Source organism: Anopheles gambiae, chromosome 2 (genome assembly GCF_943734735.2).
Source record: "Anopheles gambiae chromosome 2, idAnoGambNW_F1_1, whole genome shotgun sequence".
Lineage (NCBI taxonomy): Eukaryota > Metazoa > Arthropoda > Insecta > Diptera > Culicidae > Anopheles > Anopheles gambiae.
In genome coordinates this window covers 99,234,635-99,251,477 of record NC_064601.1, presented here as the reverse complement: position 1 = coordinate 99,251,477, position 16,843 = coordinate 99,234,635, and the positions used below count along the sequence as shown (strand labels likewise).

Sequence of the window (16,843 nt, the reverse complement as noted above, 5' to 3'; positions counted from 1 at the left end):
GAAAGGGTGAAAAATTAAATCGGAAGCCGAAGTGATGCAAAGTCATACGTATTTCAATTCGCTTCGGGTGATTTGCTGTTTTCTCTGCTGACGGCCCACTACGGGCGCGGGTTTCCTCGGGATCCCGGGACGTTTGGGCAGATTATTGGATTTATGTGGAGAGTCGACCGAAAAAAGATGTGTTAAAAAATGTTGTGACATTCTTGAACGAGTGGTGGTAAAAAAATGGGGATATTTGTTTTCTGTGTTAGGGGGTTTGACTGTTTGCTTCGAATTTTTGTCATGCTGTTTGATCGTGCCGTAAGTAGCATGAATAAAACGAACTGAAATCGCTTTATTGTGAGTGAACCAGTATTAAATTAAATTGAAATAAAAAAAAGCTAATTAACGTTCGATTCTGACAGTCATTGGCTGTTCTTGGGCGATGATTTGAATCCCACCTGCACAGAAATGTCAACCGAAGGGTAACAGTAATCTGATTATGAAATATTAATACATCAAAGTGAAGATTGTTGCTGCGCCGAGGTTATCATTCCCGGTGCTGCAGGGTGGGTGAACACATTTTTTGTTTCTTCAAATTGCTTTATTCCCTTTTGTTCAGCAAAGCTCATTAGCGACTGATGGTTTCTGATGGCGAAGATCCGCCGTGAGCTGGTGTGTTGTGCGAACGATGATTGCGGTGCGAAGGATAAACCGCTCGAAGCGAAGTGTTCTTTTTCATCTCGCTCCTTGATTTGTGTGGCTGTACATTTATTCAATTAGCGTGATGAAGGTTATGTATACGACGGTTACGGTGCGGCACGGTTAGGGTGGCAATTGCCGGTGCGGGATGGCCATGCTCGTGCTTCGTTGTCAGTGGTCAGTTATGGATAGAAGTAGAAGGCACACTTAATCGGCTGCTTAATAGAGTGAATTAACATTTCAACACGTCCGGATGGGCTGATAGATCTGTGTTGAGTTAGTAAATGCAGTCTGAACTGTTGAAAGTAAAGCAAAGTGCAGTATAACCGCATTGAAAAGGATTTTTGAGCGAACGAGTGAATTTAATGAACTTATTAATTAATAAGCTAATGTTTACTAGTGGTTCTATTTTATTTTATGTTATGCTTTACAGGGTTTCCCACGATTTATTGGTCAGTACCCATGATTTTTTGGCGCGTTCCCACGATTTTTGATCGTACTCCATAGATTTTTGGTTCGTTCCCATAAATTATTGGTATCGTCCAATTGGATATCAATACAAATAAACTAAAAAATTCTGGGAAACGGTCAAAAAATCGGGGTAACGCACCAAAAAATATGGGAATCAACCAAAAAATTGATAGGAACCAACCAATAAATCGTGGAAAACCCTGTAATGCATACAATTAACGAAATTAAATTGAAATTGGTGTCAAAACTTCTACAGCCAGTCGGGAGCGTGTGAAGAATCAAGTTTAATTCGTCAGAAGCCATTGGGGGCAGTAAAAACAACAAATTTGAAAACGTTTGACTGTCATGAAATTTTGAGCTTGTATAGAATAAATGTTTACTAATTTTTTTATAATTTTCCGCGTATTCTTATTGTAGGTTTCTACGGCCTACTCCGTCTCGTGGACTGTATTTTTAGAAAGGGGAGCAGTACTCCCGAGCAAAGGCCTTGAAAAAGGCTGGCACCCCGATGCAAACTTCCGCCTAACAACGAATATTGCCAAAGGGGTCTTGCCACTCTTAAAGAGAATCGAATTTCTCTAGAAGAGCAATGCTCACAAAAAATTGGAGGAAGAATTAAGTATTAACACTGGAATTCTAACTCCATTTATTGGTGATTTCTGGGGGGTCCTTATCAGGAGCCGACGTGCTCCGTTAGCGATGCATACATTTTCCTGTTTAAATCCTGTTAAGTTGGCAATATTCCAACTGGATTCTGGTTCAACTGATCTAAATGGGAATTCATGTGATGCGTGTTGCCTATGCACAGGCGTTGTTAATTCATAGCCTAACTTGCGGGTGTGTTCTGCCTATCTCAAAATCCAACATTCTGCCACCTTAAAATTGAACAATTTTAATAATCTCTACTTGATAGGCAAAACACACAACCTAACTAGTGGCCTAGTGATGTTCATTTTGTACTTGTGCGCAACGTTGCTCCCTAATGGAACGTTGTTCCTCTGTTTTCAGGAACGACCGTCGTCTCGGAGTCTGGAACCTGCTGCAGATGTGACCCAACCAAAAAAATGGCTAGGGGTAAGAGCTGTTGCGTCGATGGGTCTTCCGTCATCTCAGCCAGTGGATGGTTGTTGGGAACCAAGGTTGGATGCTTGGTGTCCTCTAGTAGAGGTGCATTGGACAGACGTCTTCCAACGCTAATGATGCCGCTTGCTCCTAGCTGCGGATGCAGCCATTTCAGTTTCGATGATGAAGGTATCGGCTTGTTATGTTGAAGAGTCTTTATTTCCTGCTCAAGTTGGTCCTGTTGTGCCAGCCGACACAATACTTCCTCAGCCTCCCGTAGATCTTGGGTTGTAAGTCCAATACCCGCGTACTGTCGACGCTTGAAGCGCCTGTTGAAGTATTGCACCCAATATGCCACAATCCTTCGAAGCTTGGAGAATGACGAGTATAGCGTAAAGATGCGATGTGGTGGTTTTTCTGTAGCTGGACAAGCTACTGTGGTGACTCGCTGCTCTGCTACTGCTGCTTCACATGATGATGATACTGGTGATTCAGGCCACTGGTCCTCGGGTAGATAAATCCAGGAAGGACCCTGCCACCATAGCGGGTTGTCGAGAAGGTCCTTACTCAAGCAACCACGCGATGCTAAGTCCGCTGGATTGTCGACTCCGGGGATGTGCCGCCAAACACTTCCTTGGGTCAAGTGTTGCACTTGGGAGACACGATTGGCGACGAATGGTTTCCAGCAATTTGGCGATGCTCGTAACCAATGAACTACGGTCATGGAATCCGTCCAGAAAGTTGCAGGAGACGAGAGCTTGACCGCTAATCTGACCCGATCATATAGCAAGCTGGCCAATTGTGCAGCGCACAATTCCAGTCGAGCAATGGAGTGTTTGCTATTTATCGGTGTCACCTTAGTTTTCGACGAGTACAGTTGCATCGTGATGTTTCCGTTGTCATCTCGGCTTCTGATGTAGCAGCATGCGCCATATCCCTTTTCCGATGCATCGCAGAAAAAATGGAACTGGCTTGATGTCGAATCTGGCCTGATGGCTACACGAGGAATGTGTAGATTTTGTAAATGTATCAACTGGTTGTGGAAGTTGATCCATTCTCCTTGTAGATGATGTGGCAACTCGTCATCCCATCCCCAGGGCTGTTGCTGTTCCGTTTGCAGGGTCCAGATGCGTTGGAGGAACTGCTTGGCCATGGCTTTTACGGGATCGACGATGCCCAAAGGATCATAGATCCTGGCGATGCACGATAGCACCTTTCTTTTGGTGATTGCCCCAATCACGTATGGGGTGTTGATTTTGAACTGCAACGTGTCAGATGTTGGGTCCCAAATCAACCCGAGGGTGGCGAGAAGTCCCTTCGATCCACTGGTAGCATAAGGGCTGGATGCTAACTTCTCCTGGTTCACGTTCTGGAGTACTGATGGGTCGCTGGACGCCCACTTCCGCAGCTCGAATCCTGCACTTGCGTAAAGTTGCTCAGTTTGCAGCTGCAGCATCTGCGCCGCTTCAGATGATTGCCCGCCGGAAACGAAGTCATCTACATAGAAGTCACAGGAACGTTCTGCGGCGGCTGGAAACTCTCCTCCATGGTCCGCTACGATTTGTTGCAACGAGCGGACTGCCAGGAATGGAGCGGATGCTGTCCCATATGTTACCGTGTTGAGCTCGTACTCCTGAATGGGATCGTTGGGTGAACTCCGCCAAATGATGCGTTGCAGTGACCGGTCCTTTGGATGAATCCAAACCTGCCGGTACATTTTTGTGACGTCAGCGGTAAGCGCGATTGGTTGAGTCCGGAACCGCAGTAAAATAGAAGTGGCATCTTGTTGAATGGTCGGCCCGACCATTAGTGTGTCGTTCAACGACACACCCGTTGAGGATTTACTCGATGCGTCAAACACCACTCGACACTTCGTCGTGGTGCTGTCGTTCTTGAAGACCGGATGATGTGGTAGATAAAATGATTCATCGTTCGTTGAAGAAGCTGCCACCTTGCTCATATGACCTAAGCGAAGGTACTCATCCATGAAGTCCACGTAGGCACGTTGGGTGTCGGGTTCCCGTTGAAGTCGACGTTCTAGTGCTAGGAACCGTCGAAGTGCGATAGTCCTTGAATCGCCAAGCTTGCCAATCATCTCTGGCTTGCGTGGAAGCTGAACCATGTACCTGCCATCCTCTTCTCGTGTGGTGGTTGCCGTGTAATGATCCTCACAGGCTCGTTCCTCGATGCTCCAACTCGGTGTGTTGCTCAGGTCTTCAATGGCGAAGAACTGCTTCATCAGATTGTCCAACTCGTTCGTGTGTGTTGCCACCGCACACATTACCGGTGACATGGGTTCGGTGATGGTAGCACTGCCACTGACTACCCAACCAAATTCAGTTTCCTGAAGGGTTGGCATACTGTTACCCAGGGAGAGTCGTCCGGTCCTCAGGATCTCGTAGAAGTGTGTTGCTCCCAAGATGATGTCAATGGTTCCTGGCCGATTGAAGGATGGATCAGCCAAGATGCAGGTTTCCGGTAACTTCCAGTGGCTGATGTCGATCCGTTGAGTTGGTATGTCTGCTGACAGCTTCGGTAACACAAGCAACTCCAATGACGCAGTATAGCTCGAGCATCGAGAATGGATGGTGGTTTTGATGGAATGTCGCACATTCGATCTTGTACTGCCACCAATGCCTGATAGCGGAAGATTGATCAGCTTCCGCGGCAATTCCAGGAACTGTGCCATCCTGCCGGTGATGAAGTTGGATTGAGCTCCGCTATCCAAGAGAGCTCTTGCTGGATGGCTAACTCCGGCACGATCGGTGATGTTGAGCACTACTGTTGACAATAGCACTGTGGATGGCACGGCTGTCGTCAATGAAGTCATCGATGCCCCGATGAATGTTGGTTGAGCTGCATCGACTGGAAGCTGATGAGATGTTGCAGCGGCGTCTGGAGGCTGAAGAGATGGTGCTGCTGGAAGCTGCTCCCAATGAAGTAGATGATGATGACGTTTCTTGCAGATACGGCACGTCCATTTCGATCGGCACTGCGAAACCGGGTGTCCAGCGCTGAGGCAATTGAAACAACGTTTCAATGACTGCACTTTGTTCTTCCTCTGCACTACGGACATCGCGATGAAGGTTGGACAGTTATGAAGAGTATGATGTTGCTGGCACAGAACACACGATGGATTGGCAGCTGTGGTAGAAGTGAAGGCTTTGGTGCTTGTTGATTTCCGTGACGTCTCTGGCGTGCAGCTTTCGAGCACCTCACATTGCCGATTGATGAAATCGAGAGTTTTGAAGAGATCCGGAAACTCTCCATGTTCCAACGAACTCTCCCATGCCTTCCTTGTGTCAGCGTCCATACATGAGCTGAGCAAATGCGTGATGATGAGGTTGCTGGTACTGTCGATAGTCTGCTTCATAAATACTAAGCCATCCACATGACTCTTGCACGTTTCCGCTAGCTTCCGCAGGTCCTTTGCAGATTCTCGGGGTGCATGCTTCAGCTGAAGCAATCCTGCGATGTGCTTGTCGACAATCAGCCGAGGATTCTCAAAACGCCTCTCCAAGACGTCCCATGCCGCCTGGAAGTTGTTGCCATTCAGAATGGACGTGTTCAGGATGCCAGCTGCTTTCCCTTGCAGCGCTTTGTTGAGATGATGAAGTTTTACTGCATCCGAGTCATTAGTCCGCTTCATGATGTCTAAGAACATGGCCTTGAACGTTGGCCAGTGTTCGTATAGACCATCAAAAGCCGGCATTGGGATGTTGAGATGATGCTGGATGGAGAACGATGATGATGCAACTTCAGGAGGTGTTGTAGCTGACGATGGCTTTTTGTCGATTACGACCAGCTTCGCTGCCTTAGAAGCATATAGTGAGTGGAATGCTTCGTCTTTTGCCAAGTCTTCATCTACGTCATCTGGCAATTCTTCCAGGATTAAATCCATGACGTGGCTCTGCACTGATTTCAGTTCTTCCAGCATACCTCGTTGGACTTGAGATATGCTGTCGTCTTGCTGTTCGGTGTTCATGTTTGCCAGCTTGCGACATAAGCCTTTGTGTTTGGCACGTAGACTTTGGATGTACTTTGAAGAGTTTGGCTGCGACGCTTCACGTCCTTCTTGAAGATTGGCTTGTGCCATTTCGTCGCCTTGCTGTTCTTCGATGATAAGATGATCTTCTTCTTCTACAGGAGGTGCACGTGAGATAGACATTGGGCAAGTCTAATCTCCACGTGTGCTGACGATGATCGCTGTTACTTGAAGTGGGACCAACCCGCCTGGGTGTCCGTCGAGGATGGGACCAACCCGCCCGGTTGTCCGCCGAAGATGCAATCCGTCCGATTGCCGAAGATGAGACCAACCCTGGTTGGTTGTCCGCCGAAGATGGGACCAACCCGTCCGGTTGTCCGCCGAAGATGGGACCAACCCGTCCGGTTGTCCGTAGAAGATGGGACCAACCCGCCTGGGTGTCCGTAGACGATGGGACCAACCCGCCTGGTTGTCCGTAGACGATGGGACCAACCCGTCCGGTTGTCCGCCGAAGATGGGACCAACCCGTCCGGTTGTCCGCCGAAGATGCAATCCGTCCGATTGCCGAAGATGAGACCAACCCTGGTTGGTTGTCCGCCGAAGATGGGACCAACCCGTCCGGTTGTCCGCCGAAGATGGGACCAACCCGCCTGGGTGTCCGCCGAAGATGGGACCAACCCGCCTGGGTGTCCGTAGAAGATGGGACCAACCCGCCTGGGTGTCCGTAGACGATGGGACCAACCCGCCTGGTTGTCCGTAGACGATGGGACCAACCCGTCCGGTTGTCCGCCGAAGATGGGACCAACCCGTCCGGTTGTCCGCCGAAGATGCAATCCGTCCGATTGCCGAAGATGAGACCAACCCTGGTTGGTTGTCCGCCGAAGATGGGACCAACCCGTCCGGTTGTCCGCCGAAGATGGGACCAACCCGTCCGGTTGTCCGTAGAAGATGGGACCAACCCGCCTGGGTGTCCGTAGACGATGGGACCAACCCGCCTGGTTGTCCGTAGACGATGGGACCAACCCGTCCGGTTGTCCGCCGAAGATGGGACCAACCCGTCCGGTTGTCCGCCGAAGATGGGACCAACCCGTCCGGTTGTCCGCCGAAGATGCAATCCGTCCGATTGCCGAAGATGAGACCAACCCTGGTTGGTTGTCTCCTGGTGATGAACGCACCTGGTTGCGTTATCCGGTTCGAAGGACCAAAATGTAGGTTTCTACGGCCTACTCCGTCTCGTGGACTGTATTTTTAGAAAGGGGAGCAGTACTCCCGAGCAAAGGCCTTGAAAAAGGCTGGCACCCCGATGCAAACTTCCGCCTAACAACGAATATTGCCAAAGGGGTCTTGCCACTCTTAAAGAGAATCGAATTTCTCTAGAAGAGCAATGCTCACAAAAAATTGGAGGAAGAACTAAGTATTAACACTGGAATTCTAACTCCATTTATTGGTGATTTCTGGGGGGTCCTTATCAGGAGCCGACGCGGGTCTAACTTGCGGGTGTGTTCTGCCTATCTCAAAATCCAACACTTATATTTGCCTAGTTTTTACTTTTCCCCTTTTACAATGTGTTTTTTTAACAGCGCAATTTAAAAAAAAGAATCTCAAAATATCCCTTTAAATGAACATTACCCCTCCAGCTGAGGGAAGATAAAAGAAAGAGATAACTTAAAGTAACTCAAACTGTTTTCTAATTTAGCTCCCGTTGTTCAAGCTTTCTCTGTTAGTTTATATTTTACCCCTACTTTACAGCTGCTTGTTAAAAACTTTGTCCCAAATACAACAACACTCATGTTTTGCAGCCGTTTTTTTCGCTTCGTTTGCTGTCCCCGATCCTCTATCCCGGCGAAACACAAAAAACAGCGGAATGAAACCCCATTCTTACCATTCACCCACCAGCAGTGGCAAATAGAGAATTTATGCGACCGTTCCAGCGGTTCGCAAAGTGATAATAAATCCCGCCCTTATAAATTCGCTATGAATTGCGCTTTCGGGATTATACTGGACCGAGTGACGCCAGCCAGCCAGCCAGCCAGCCGGTCCGCCGTGGGAAGACAGTGGCCAATGAGCAAACTGTCGTTTCTTTGCTTTCTTTTCCCTTTCAGCCAGCCCCAGGAATGGTGGTGGAGTATGTTGGCAAAATTCCTTGCTTACATTTTACCGCCACGGTCCGTCCCACCACGGTCGGGATGTTTTCTTTGTTTCCGCCTCATCACCAAACGCTACACCCGCTTGACACTGTGGGGTGGCGGCTGGTTGGTTGCAAGACAGGCGGGGCGACGCCTTCCAAGAACAGGAGCAACTGCCGGTGTCCCCTTTTTTGCGGTTGTTTGCTTGCTCTAGTGTTTGGTGCCACTAGCGAACCGGAACAGTTGTACATCGTCGTAATCCCCGGCCATGGCACAGCGGAAACGTATCGTATCGGCGGAATAAGTTGGGTCTATCGCGGGGCGGGAAAGCAAGCAGTACTGTAGCGATCGCCCCATATAACATGGCATTATTGTGAAGGGGGGAGGGGGGGAGGGGCGCAGAACATGAGATCGTGAGTAAGTGTAGGCGGTGGGCAAAATTGAGTTCCATAAAAGAAAAGTATCACCACAAATAAATGCGTAACGTTTTTGGGGTCGAGAGAAAACCGTGCATGGAAGGGGAAGGTGAACTAGGCTCTATCGGCTTGGCGGTTTGGCGTTAGCGCTGGCTTGCTGGTGCTGCGAGCACACAGCAGTTAAAGATAAACCGAGCAGAATTGAGACGTTAGTTCGGTCTGAAAATGATTGCATATTCAGCAGTGGCGTGAGTCTATGAAGGGACAAGACAGAAGAAGAAAAAAAACCCACCCCAAAACAACGTAAAGGCGACAGCCAAAATTGAGTGAAGAAATGAAGACGGAAGTGTCCTTTGTGTTTGTTTAGCTGATGTGGTCGAAGCGATGAGGCCAGCAGATTCACCCCATTGACTACCCTGTTTTGCATACGATGGACCGTGAATAGAACCGTTTCGTTTGAGGATATCTGATTTGATTAGCCGAAAAAGATACAGCCACTTGGGCGACGTGGGCCGTGTGGGTTTGGATTAGCCACAAGACAGTATCAGTCACTGCCAATTAAAGTGACGCTGGTAAAGGGAGGAAAGTTGCTGCGACTTTCGGTTGCTAGCAACAGAAGAAGAGTGTATAGGAGATTTTTCGGGTTGCTTTATTAAGTCGTTTTGGGTTTGAATATCATCGTGGATGATTTGTTCTGCTTTCAAACTGCATGAGATCATTAGGGGCTGCGTGTGTGTCTTTTGAACAGATTGTTTTCATTTTATGACGCCACTACAGATATTATTTTTTATCATGAGAGTTGTGATACTTTCGTTTTGTTAGTATTATGCCTATTGATACATGTTGTGATAGAACTGCTTTGATTTTTAATACACGATTTGCTTTAATTGAAGCACAATGATTATGTTTTAGTTATCGTTGCCTCTTCTTCTTCTTCTTCTTCTTCTTCTTCTTCTTCTTCTTCTTCTTCTTCTTCTTCTTCTTCTTCTTCTTCTTCTTCTTCTTCTTCTTCTTCTTCTTCTTCTTCTTCTTCTTCTTCTTCTTCTTCTTCTTCTTCTTCTTCTTCTTCTTCTTCTTCTTTGGTACTACACAACCGTTGTCAGTCAAGTCTTACCTGTATACTAGTGGGACTTGGCTTTCAGTGACTTATTGATTACCCATAGCAGAATATTCAGAGTTCTACATATGGGGACACGGTTCATTCTGGACTTGAACCCATAACGGGTATGTTTTTAAGTTGTACTTGTTGACGACTGTACCATGAGACTGGTCAATTTCAGTCGCTAGTCGAGGCAGTTGCCTCGTCATTAGTGTGAATTTAAGTCATTAATTTCAGTCGCTACCTTATTGACATTTCCTAGCTCAGATTATCGAGGATTATCGAGCAAAATCCCTTAAACTGGTGCCTTAAACTTCCCTTCAACTGCATCAGTTTAGAATTGTAGAAAAAGTCTGTTACGACGTTGGCAACAGGTGACTCTTTCTTTTGCCCATAGTTACTGAAAATCAAACTGTTAAAAATGTTTTTTAAGCAGTCGGCTTTATTATTTTTATTACGCTAAAATCCGTCACTTTTTGTGAGCTTTTCTTAAAAGAGTGACCTTTTATCTTTCACTTAGCCTCGATCGAGATCCTTCGGTAATGCTCTTACCGATCAGTGGTAGACGCTGACCACAATAAACCTTTTCTGTGTCGCCCGCTTTTGGGAATTACAGGAATAAGCGCGCTGCCAGCGAATCGACCGGTTATAATTATTAACAAAGTGTTTTAACATTGATAGTGATGCTTCTTATCTTGCTGATTTTGTTTTTGGTTTCTTAGGGAAATAATGCAAACCAAAGCAAATGAGCGAGCACCAGTCGAGTAGAGACATTAAATAATAATTTACAACAAATGTTACTCGGGTAAGGCATCCAGTTTTTGGCTGTAGAAGAAACGGGAGCATCATTAAGTAGCGACGACTGTGTATATCTATAATCTGTAAGAAGTTTGATCTGTGGTGTATTCTCTTCAAGAAAAATCAGTGCAAATTCCTCTATGCATTAAAGTCTGTCTGGCGACTTTAACAACTCAGTTTCAAAAGTATATGTATCTGTAAATTTGTTGAATAGATTCCTAGATGATTTCTCGATAAAAAAATAACAACCATGACTGTTATCACTTTGTTATGGCAGTGACATTCAAACCGTCTCATTGAATTAAATTGTAAGAACGGTACTGACGTGTAAGATGACAAAAGAAGCACATAAAATAATGTGTTGCAAGCGTTAAGCTGTGTTACGTGAGTCTCATAACCCTTTTGCCGGCTCGCTGTGCATCGTTAACCAAACAGCAACCCCCATTTCGGTGCTTTGTTTGATCAGCGATGGTCTCAAGACGGACCAGAAATGCAAAACTCTGTCACAGAGACACGCACACACACACATACACATCTTTGGGTGCGTTTTCTAACATGAATAGAATGAGAAAGCACCCATTTCATCTTATCTCACCGCCAAAGGCACTGCGGTCGTATCGTGTATGATCAGCGTGTATTCATTCTTTTTGCACACAATTCTTGCTGTCTTTCTTGTTTCTTGTTATGCCAAAGGACATGTTACATGAACAATTGTAGACAAAAAAAAACACACACACACACAAACATACATATACTCATAAACAAGTAACATGTAAGGCAAGGACGGAGAACAAAAAGCGTAACAAAAACCAACTCTACTCAACTTCACGAACGGATACACCGACCGACCGACCGCGGTCATCATGTCGCGTCCTTCCGATCCCATTCCGACCCCATTGCCATTGTTTACGGAGCTGCACGTGGAAACGGATTACACATGCTCGCACCGGATGCATCCTGCCCTGCGGGGGCAAGCGCAGAAACTGTCCTCCCGAAACATTGGTCTCGATTTTTTTGGTTTTGGGTTGTTCCCGCGCTTGGCGATGAAGTTTTGAAGGAACGGCGAAGCTAGTAGTACCCCGAGCTGCACTGCAAACGTAAGCAGGTTTTGTGGTGCAGTTGGTCGGAAATTGTGTATGTGTTTGTGTGTGTATGTGTGTGGGTTGAATTGGGTGGAATAACGGGTTGCAACGACGTTTATGTGAATATTTTCAGCAAGTTTAACACGGGATGGGTCGTGGACGGCGCACACTGGTCGAGGCGGTCGGTACCAATAGCAATCATTTTCACAAAAGCCGGTACAATGGGGTCGAGAGGCTAGGACGAGAGCACCCCAACCATGCGTCCCGAGCACAAAAATGATGCTTACGGATTACGCTTCCTGAATGCATTTCCTGTGCGGTTCGTCGGTTCGTTACGCGTTACGAGTGAGCATGTGGCGGTCGTGGGAAGGGGATATGCAATGTTTAGATACTTGGCGGTCAACCCGGAATACGGATGTAATCTGTGGAACGTTTCCGCTCGTCGCTTGTGTTTTGGGGCACGGGATGCACGGTACGGTACGAATGGTCGGTGAATGGGAGGGGTTGACCTTTTTTCGGGACAGTTTCGGGCTGATGGTTCGACATTTTTGGGAAGCTGGGTGTGTTTATGTGAGAAGGGAAAACTTTCTTACGCGCGCTGTGCCGGATGTTGTTTCGGGACCGATTGGGGCCAACTCAATTAAAGTGACTGATTCACAACGCTACGAGGTTGTGCAGCAGCGAGATGGAGTTGGTGTGTGCTTGGATTGTAGTGACAGCCACTACAGGGAGTTGGTGAAGCTGTTGTTTTGATCTTGGCATTGGTTTTATTGCTTGCATGGGGATGGATTGAGCATTAAATTTTTGATTTTTGTAAACACAGCTTAGTGCAATATGGTTTCAAAATTGCATTGCTCATGCTACTGCAAATGTCAAATTCAAATGAATAGCGAAGTTTATGTTATTTTCCACTGTAGGATACAAAAAACGTTGTACGATTCCTATCGGGATAGTTTATCCAAAGTAAGGTATGAAAATCCGATTTCTTGTTGTTGTGTGATTGCTTCTGGCATCGTCGAGAGAATGGAGCGAGATAGAGTGGATATCAATTAATTTGAATTAAATAATACTTATAATTCTTTTTTTTTCACAACTTTTTTCTATCTAATCAGGTAAGTTTATGCATCCTTTCCCTATTCCATTTTGGACCATTATTTTCATACCCATAAAGTGATTTTGATTCATCACAAAGATGTATGATAGTATAGGAGCCTCACAACGACGAACGTACTACTGGGAGGTTCGCAGATTCATTCTAGACAGCTTAAGCTTTAGCTGAGTTGCAAATTAAATCGGTTTCACTAGCTAAGTTCAGTTTCAATACAAGAGTATGAGAAAGACTAAGAACTATTTGTTGGAATAAGATGAATTGTTTTCGAAAATCAATTTGAACTTGAATGAATTAATCATTAGGAAACTAAGATTAGGTTATAAACTGCTCGACGGCATGAACTACTTGAACTGCATGAATTATTAAAACTTCATGAATTTTTGTATAAAAAAGGACAATCGAATATACAGTTACAAGCCGACCAGCGATAAAATTAAAATGTCCTACAAATATCACAACCAGCCCCTTTTCGTGAATATATTTCACATTATTATTACTTCAAACATGTGATTCCATAACAGAATGCAGTAAATGATGACGATTTCTGATAGTTGAATTACCTTTCTATGCAATAGCAGGCAATTTTCTGCACTACGTGTGCGTTTAATGCATTCAACAATTTGTTGATCTCACACACTAGTACAAGTACGTAAAAAGGATGAGCTACAACTTATCAACAGACTGTTCCTTCGTATTACCAACCTCTTGTTAGCCTGTCGGAACGTCAGCATGTTTCGACACATCTCTGGAACGTCACCCTAGGGCCACAACAAAACATTCCAAAAATGATAGGGATAACAATGTTCCCTATGCATTCTCGCCCACAGTCCAATTTGATTTGTACTCGATTTTCTCCCTTTTTCTTGCTCAAGCGAAGAACCCCAAAACGTGACTCGAATGCAACCGGAAGCTGTGTACTGTGCGAACCTAAACCCCTCGGATCGTTTCCTATCGCCTTCACCCCAAAACTGGCTGCGAATTCTTTAGAACCGGCAACACCGTGATCGTGATGAATCAACAAGCTGAAGCGGGGTGCTAATGCATAATAGATGGTCAGTTTGTAAATAATTGGATATACTTCGGTGGAAGCGGCCCTGACCGGTTCCAGATTACACGGGGAGGGTGATTCACGGCTGATCATTACGCTACATTGCGGCACGTTTTCTACTGATGAATGGCAACCGAGCACGTGATTGATAAACGTGACCCTCTTGCGTCGGTGCCGCGCAGGAAATGGCCAGTGTTTGCCGATGGACAAAACGACATAAATATAAAAAATAAAAAGGAAGCGGTAGGCGTTTACAAGCGCAAGCGGTTTATTACAGCTTGTCGCTTTCCTCCCTTTCCCGGGGAATTTGGAGCGATGCGCGTTTGTTTCGCAATTTGAATACCATTTGTTTGGGCCCTACGGCTACGGTCGGCAGGTGGCATGTGCCATTTGGAAAGGTTAATAATAATCCGATCGCATCCGGGCCTGGTCGCAGCCAACGCAAATGGTAGTGAAAATTATCTGTTTTAAGCTGCTGCTGCTTCTGCTACTGAGCAGGCTGGTGGGTGGCGGTTAGTTTGCTTGTGCGTCATAATGGGTATGCAAATGGTGGACATAAAATCGAACGCATACAATAAATGTTCCCGCTCAATTGTTCGTCCAGGAAGCGGAGGCAATGAATGATCTGCTTAAGTTGAAGAGCAGTAACCCAACATGCTGAGGGGTTTTTAGTGCTTTCTTTCTTCGCTGCCAATGCTTAAGGAGGGGAGTGAAGAGTCAATATTTTAACTCACGACTTATGTAATGTTCGAGGAGCAGCTTTTCACTTTTGACCTTGAAGTGAACCATCCATTTCAATCCTAGTAAAGAAAATTGCTGTTAATAGATGTTTTATGTATAGGTTTTGTGATTTTATTAAATTGTTTGAAAATCATGCTCCTAGTTCAGTAAAATATTACACAAAGCTATACAAACACGTTTACCGCCATCACTAGATCTGCATACAAAAGTTCCTGAGCGCAACTAATCCTTATAGTCTTGCCCCAAGCTCCACAATTTCCATCTCGAAAAGACTGAAGCAAAACTGACGGAATGATGCACAAACTAAATTACTACCGTCAATATTGTCACAGAAGGAGACCAAAAATGGAAACCCATTATAAGCGCACGGTGTGCCCGGCACGTTGAGCCACCGTCAATCGACGGTTTATTATTGACATTACATGTAAGAGCACTCATATTACTAGCTACCGAAGGAAATCAACAAAAGGATTAGTGCCGCTTGAACCGGGCCTCACCGGGGATCAGAGGCCGGCGCAAGGAGAGGAGAGGTAGCAAGAAGCAGGAAAGCAAGTCGACCAAAATGCACGATGTGTCCTGCTGAGGGCTGCAGCTTCACTTAGACTTCATGTTTTCCGTTACGTCGCGCTTTTTCTCCGGTTCCGCCCTTCTCTGTGTCTCTGTGACGGGAATAACCAAACAACCGAAAAGTGAAGTACGTTTGCACGACTGCTTTCTTTTGCCTGGTAAAGGTTTTTTGCCGCGTTGGTGAAGGTTTTTTACTGGTCGGTTGTCGATAGTATTTTTGGTCTTCATATTTCCTCCTCGTCGGGTTTAAGGAGCGCATCGAGCTCTGGCAAACATGGTAGAACAAGGAAGTTGTGACGGATACGAAGGTACAAAAGGGCATTAAATTGGAAAGCAAAATAAAGTCGATAAGGGTGTATTGATCTTGGTATTGTTTTTTTTTATCAATGTGGTATTAAAAGTTGACTTTAAACATGTCAGAAAGAGACGGTTAAATCGAAAGTTGTATCAAAAATTGAGCATCGAGAAACAATTTGAAAGCTTTGGAAATTTGACTGGATGCTGCTCCAAACTTGCCATGACTTCCGATTTTTAGGTTATTTAGAATATTTAAAGAGGACTTATTGATCAACTTGATATATACACTCCAAATTATTATATTCCTAATATTTCCTATACTATTTTTCATATTTATAATTATTATTTTTTTTCAATTCATTCTACTCTGTTAAGTATTATTTGTGAACAAAAAACACTTGTTTAACAGCTCCATCAAACTGAATGGCATGAATAATACTTCACCTTCATTCTTATGATTTTATTTCCAGCTTCTACGACAACTTCCTGAACAACGTGCCCGCGAAGCTCCTTGGCATAATTACTGCAACTTCATTACATACGGCCGAGCGTACCTCGGTGCCATTGCAATGCGAGCGGGCGGCAGTAAGTAATCATAAAATATCATTAACACAGAAGCCTCCCTCTGTTTTGTATGATCAATCATATTAGTGCAAACGAGCAAATGAGATTTGTGTGATAAATAGTGCCTCGTGCTGAAATCATTAATGCGCTCCCGTTCTCGGTAACGCCAGCTCTCGAAAGGCTCTTAGGTCTTGGGCGTATGGTCGTTGTTCTTTGCTGTGTACATTCTGCTCACGTCTCATGGCACAGTGTGGCGTACGGCTTTCGAGCGCAAGAATCACACCCTTTGAAGGTTTGCGGAAACAAAAACCCTTTCCCCTTAGGGAGGAGTCGACACCGGGTGTTGTTCATCAAGAGATGAAAAAAGCGATGTTTTTCGCAATCGCTACGGAACTTATCGGGGGAGATGGGGGGAGCTCTCGAGGAATCTTGCAGCCGTTGCAGGTGAATGGAGGACATCATTTAGCGGGATTTATTTATGTGTGGCCTACATTTTCTGTGCGCACACACAAAGCAACATCCGTGATGAATTGATTACATCGGGAAATGGGTATTATCATTTGAATGAAAGGTTTAAGCTCCATGTATGAGAGGTTTTGCGTTTCCAGGTTATTTTCAGGAATCATTAAAGTACTGTTTTAGAGTGCCGAATTCGAAAACAAAGCCATTTAACTCATGTGCTTTGTTTCATATACGTTCCAAAGAACATACAAATGCTTTTTTAAAAGAATTGCCATTGTAACTTTTCTTCGAAACCCTCTCCATCGGACTCCAACTCAACTCAATTCCAGGAAA

At 45.4% G+C, this 16,843-nt stretch overlaps 1 protein-coding gene across 5 annotated transcripts in view; it reads left to right on the top strand.

Annotated features, from left to right (window-relative positions):
• LOC4576494 (potassium voltage-gated channel subfamily KQT member 5) overlaps positions 1–16,843 on the top strand; it is a 263,147-nt gene that overhangs the window by 51,713 nt on the left and 194,591 nt on the right. For all 5 annotated transcript variants that reach the window (XM_061644922.1, XM_061644921.1, XM_061644920.1 and 2 more), the window contains one exon: positions 15,955–16,069. The gene's annotated coding sequence lies outside the window, so the exon portion shown is untranslated. The remainder of the gene's footprint in view (positions 1–15,954; positions 16,070–16,843) is intronic.